Raw genomic sequence first — 5,451 nt, 5'->3', positions numbered from 1 at the left:
AAACCGAGCAAGTGATAGACAAAGAGTTAGTTCATCTCGAGTTTGGGAGACAAGCCTCCCTAGATTTAAGGAATTCGTTGGGGACTTCAGTTGTATAAGTAGAGAGGCCTAGAGCCTCATTAGGATTTGAATTTTGGTTTTAAAAACACTAGTTATTTTCAAGCTCTAGACTTGTGGAAGACATTGAAGTAATTTTCTGTTTTGATAATGAAATGTTAGCCTCACTCTCTTAAAAATCAATAATAAATCCAATTATTAAATTAAATAAATAAAATCATGAGAATTCCTCAAACTAAGGAGTCTAGTTTGGATGAGAGATTCTCTCCAACTAGCTCTCCTAAATTAGTGTGTAAGTTGAGAAATTGTCTCAACCAAGTGAGTCTAAGATAGACGCATTATCTTAAGACCACTTACTCATGTATTTAAATATATTATTAAATTATTTGAATAATGTGAATTACATGAGCATGAGAGACCACATGATGGCTCTCTGCCTTTTCCGCTAGTTTAATTTTTATGTGTTAATTTGTTGTGCATATGGTTATATGGATTTGTGATTATTCTTCATGTGGTATCAGAGCTCTATGGCCTGGCCCCTCATGGGAGTGCTGAAGGAAATAGAGAATATGTGTGTTTGTTGAGAAGTTTTTCATTTGCTAGAGAGTGTGTTAGTTTGTCCATCAAATGCATGGTGAGAAAGAGACAACTGCATAAAGAGGAGGCGACCTGTTGTATCCCTGTTTTTGAATAGTCGCCAATGTGAAAGAGAGAATTGACATATAAAGCCGAGCACCCATTACAAGATGGATCCACCCACGTGGAGGTGTGCATGTTCTCGAGTTTGGTATTAATCGATTTGGTGTTGTCCCGCATGAATTTAATACTTCTCAGTGCTACACTAATCATGAAATTGATGTTGTTGTTGAAAGCGGATATCTCTGTTTCAATAGGAAGGATCTGCACACTCTGAAGCTGTGTTGGGGTCTCACTTTTTCTATTCTCTACACGAGTTCTTTGATTACAGCTTCGGGTCTCTTTCTCCCCTACAAGAAGAGGATTCCTCTTCTTAACCTTTTGAAGGATTTCTATGAGTCTTCTAATCTCGTTTGCTGGCTTTAGCAACAACCCCTGCACTTTGCAATCGAGGGTTCAAGTAGGGATTTCTATGATAAGTTGGGCGAGAGCTCGCATCATCCCGCTTTAAGCTTCTATTGTTGCAATCAAAATGCTGCTGACTTCTTCCTTTTAATTTCAAAAGAAGCTACCTAATCTGAACTGATGATGATGGTGATGTTGTGTGTTTCACAATGCACTTGACCTCTTCACTGTGTAATGGACGAGATGGGTTTCCCGAACGTGATCCACCGGTTGAAAGATTATAGTTGCTCCTCTGCAGAGATCGACACATGAGTATGTAAAATGCCAGAGTGAACTGTCATCTACAACCGCATGGTTAATTTTGAAGCTTATGATGATTCCATGGTTGAAGCTTTAGATGATTCCATCTCCCAGCTTAATCCCTGAACCTTAGCAATATCGAAACTAGAGCCCACCACTGGCTGTCTATTTGGGTACCCTAATGATCCCTTTTCTTTCCTTGAATCAAATTTGTTACATTTGGACTGGTTGATGTCGACCGAATTAGCACGCACTGAACCACCGCCGGAGGCGACGCTGGCGCAGGTGTGCGGAGCTGTCGTGCTCAATCCATCCCTCCGTCTCGTGTGACCAATTTAAAAGCCAACTTGAGTTTGTGATGAAGGTTGAATCTGTCATGCCGCGAGTCTTAGCTAGGTTTCCATGGAAGGAAGCGGCAGTACCATTAACAAAACTGCCATCAAAATCAGGGTGTTTGGAGTCTGACGATCCTTTCAGATCATGGCTTTTCTGTTGACTATTTTGATCTTCTTTCTCAAGTCCTTTACTAACCCAAAATGAACAGATCTGAGAGGATCATTCCAAAGATCCGGTGGCTGCTTTGCAGCAGTGCCTGGCACTGCCACACACTCATCTGTTTGATTTTCTATAGCAAGTTCAACATCTTCAGGATTCGTGTCATATACTGATAAAAATAATTTGTGCTCTTCAAAATCAGGGCTGGACAAGATTCCTCATGAGTAACAACACAGTTTCAAGATCAATTGGATCCATTTCTTTAAGCTTCTTCAAGTGATCAGTTGTGCTCGGGTCAAAGACACTGCCAATGAACTTATAAACTTGTGAAAAATCTGGTTTGACTTTCTCAGGGATTTCAGAACAGGGTGGCCAGGTAGGAGGAGAACTCTCAATGCTACCACTACTGCAATTATTCCCTGTTTCAATGCTTGGAGGCACACCATCATCTTTGTCCACAAACGAAACATCTATTGATGGTATGGTATGATGAACCCATGAAGAAACAGTTGGGCATGACGAGCCAAATCTGGTGAGCATGGTGATTTCCACACTTTCCAGAGGAAAGGAATTGAATGTTAGGGAAAACACCTTGAAGATTTGGACAAAGACCACCACGAAAGCTCGCGCAGGGGACACGTTGTTACCTCTAAAGATTTGAGATTGTTCATCTTAAGAGCTTGAGGTAAAACAAATATTAAAGTTAACTTTGACGCTAGAGCTTGGCATTATCATTGTTTTAGAGTCAGTTTTTGAAGACAATTTGACGCCAAGGAGTTCTCAGTCTGTGCTTGAGACGCCTCACTGAAGACATTGTCATGATGATGTATCTTGAAGGTTAATAAAAACATATCTTTTTGTGGTGATTGTGTCCTAGATCCACCCGAAATTGAATAAGGGGATCATAGGTACACTCTGTGTCGTGAATGTGCTTGCATGATTTGAGTCGAATTTGTAAAACACTCTCTTTATTATGCTTAAACAAAACAACTACATGCACATAAGAAAGTTTACATATACAAGTCATCGATCAAGCTCCTGAAATCAAAGCTCCCATAATCAATTAAGTTCATAAGCACAAAGCGTCACATCATCAAATTGATTAAAGTGATATTCTGCAACAACATTTCACAACAGCTAATTCAAGCCATTAAGTTAAGGATGCTACAAATCAAGCACTTCAAGTCTAACGACATCAACAACACTTTTGTTTCACTTGCAAATAAACATGTTTTAAACTGAATTGTCCAGGTGAATTTTCGGTTGTAACCGACACCCTCATTTGATTTGTTACAGTGCATAAATTAAGTCAAGTCAGTTGTCACTTGAACATTTATCATTTCAGTGCATTTTCGACAGTCGAATTTCAAGCAAGTACAATCAAGCAAGGAAGCGTGAGTATTTCATTCAAGTACGCATAAAACAATCAAGCAAGTTCAAGCACATAAGCAAGCAAGAAATCATATTCAAACCAGCGTGGACTGTAATCTTCAAGTAAGCATCAAAACAAGCATGTGTCTACAGCAAGCGCTGTAAGATCAAGTGAGTGTGTCAAGTAATCAAATCAAGTACAACAGTTCAACGCACAACAAGCGAGCTTGTGTAAAGTTCATTAAAGCATTCATAACGTTTCATTCAAGCAAAGCGATCATCATCAAGTGAGCGTACAATCAACAGTTCAAGCAAGTGTTTAAAAGCATCAGCAATCAACAACCAGTACAAGCGAGCGTGTCATTTCAGTGATCGACTCAAGTGAGCAATTTTTTCAAGCACGACTTCTACGACAAGCGAGCCTGACTTCAAAGTAAGCAAGGCAACATGGCGACACACATTCAATTGTCCCAAATTATTAACAATTTAATGTTATCATCAGTCGGTGACATGGTGCACATCAGCAAAACCACTCTTGCTGACATTCAAGTGCATATTCAACATGCACATGAAACGATTGAGTTCCTTCAACTGGAGTCGCAACTGCAGAGAAATGAGTTGCAAGAGAAGCGTGTTGCTTCCAAGTCTTTGACCAATCTAGAGACAACTGATCATTCGACTTCATTCATCCAACCAGCTTCAAGTGTTGAAGTTGTTCCAGTTCAACTTTCTTCCAAACCCATCATCAAGCCATGGGAATAAATTCAAGGTAATTGAAATCGACACGGCTTAGGATATGTCAAAGATAATGACAACTTACATATCCCTGATTATTCAAAGCCCATTCAGTTCGTCAGTGCCGGATTACTTGAACAAATCACCTCAGCAAGTTCTCAGCAACTTGCAGACCGACGTCAATGCACACAAACTGAAGTTGTAGACAAACAAAAATGCACACAAACTCAAGTTGTAGACAAACCGAAATGTTCTTATTGTCAAAGAACCGGTCATCTAGAAAATCAATGTTTTAATCTCCATCGTTGTAGCCATTGCAGCAAGTCAAATCATACATCAGAGAAATGCTGCAACCAACGACAGTCAGCCAGATTGAAGATAAATTATTCATGGATTGATCCCTGGGAATGGTCATCCACAGCCAGAAGATTGTCCAAGTTTTACAATTGGATTCACTCACACATATTGCAGCCAACAGTCAAATGAAGATGGTACTCTTGTGCAGTTGAATGGGGGAGTACACCAGTGAAATACTCCTCCACCTACATGGGGGGGAGTTCAGATATATTTTGGAGAAGATTGCCTCTCCTTTCAGCTAACAAAGGGGGTAAAATGTCAATGAAATTGACAAGTGGTTGTCAGACTGAAAGTCTCGACAACATCAGCGAAGCAACCAGTGGGCATCTTCATTAGCCAGTGGGCGATCATCATCAGCAAATACACCAGTGGGCGTTCATCAAATTGTGTTAGTGGACACCGGATGTTGTTTTCAAGCAAAGGATAGTTGGATCCTTTTGTGGCTTGGCACATGATGGAGTTTTCAAGCGACATTCAGAGATGAATTAGTCATGTAGCTGACTCATGGTATCTTCATATTGTAGTTTCTTCAACATCTAGCTTTGGCGGTTTTTTAGGCAAATGTTTTTTGAGGATCAACTTGAGGACTTGGAAGATGGTTCCTTGTTCGTTTTGGATTTATCATTGAGGGGGGGGGGTGTTAGTCTCACTCTATTAAAAATAAATAATAAATCCAATTATTAAATTAAATAAATAAAATCATGAGAATTCCTCAAACTAAGGAGTCTAGTTTGGATGAGAGATGCTCTCCAACTGGCTCTCCTAAATTAGTGTGTAAGTTGAGAAATTGTCTCAACCAAGTGAGTCTAAGATAGACACACTATCTTAAGACCAATTAATCATGTATTTAAATGTATTATTAAATTATTTGAATAACGTTATTTACATGAGCATGAGAGACCACATGATGGCTCTCTGCCTTTTCCGCGAGTTTAATTTTTGTGTGTTAATTTGCTGTGCATATGGTTATATGGCTTTGTGATTCTTCTTCATGAAAATGAGATTTTTCTTGATCCAGCACTGATTTAACTCAGAGGGTTGAAGCTCATGGGTTAGGGCCTAACCCTAGCAGCAAAGGCTCCTCTTCTTGTATGT

General features: G+C 39.6%; 1 pseudogene; it reads right to left on the bottom strand.

Moving 5' to 3' along the window:
- Positions 1-1,641: 1,641 nt before the first annotated feature.
- Positions 1,642-2,433, bottom strand: LOC149157001 (uncharacterized; annotated as a pseudogene).
- Between the last annotated feature and the right edge of the window lie 3,018 nt (positions 2,434-5,451).

The sequence above is a fragment of the Pinus tabuliformis genome, chromosome 9 (assembly GCF_031772625.1).
Source record: "Pinus tabuliformis cultivar Carrire ecotype Pingquan chromosome 9, CPIR1, whole genome shotgun sequence".
Lineage (NCBI taxonomy): Eukaryota > Viridiplantae > Streptophyta > Pinopsida > Pinales > Pinaceae > Pinus > Pinus tabuliformis.
This window is presented reverse-complemented; position numbering and strand designations above follow the sequence as displayed.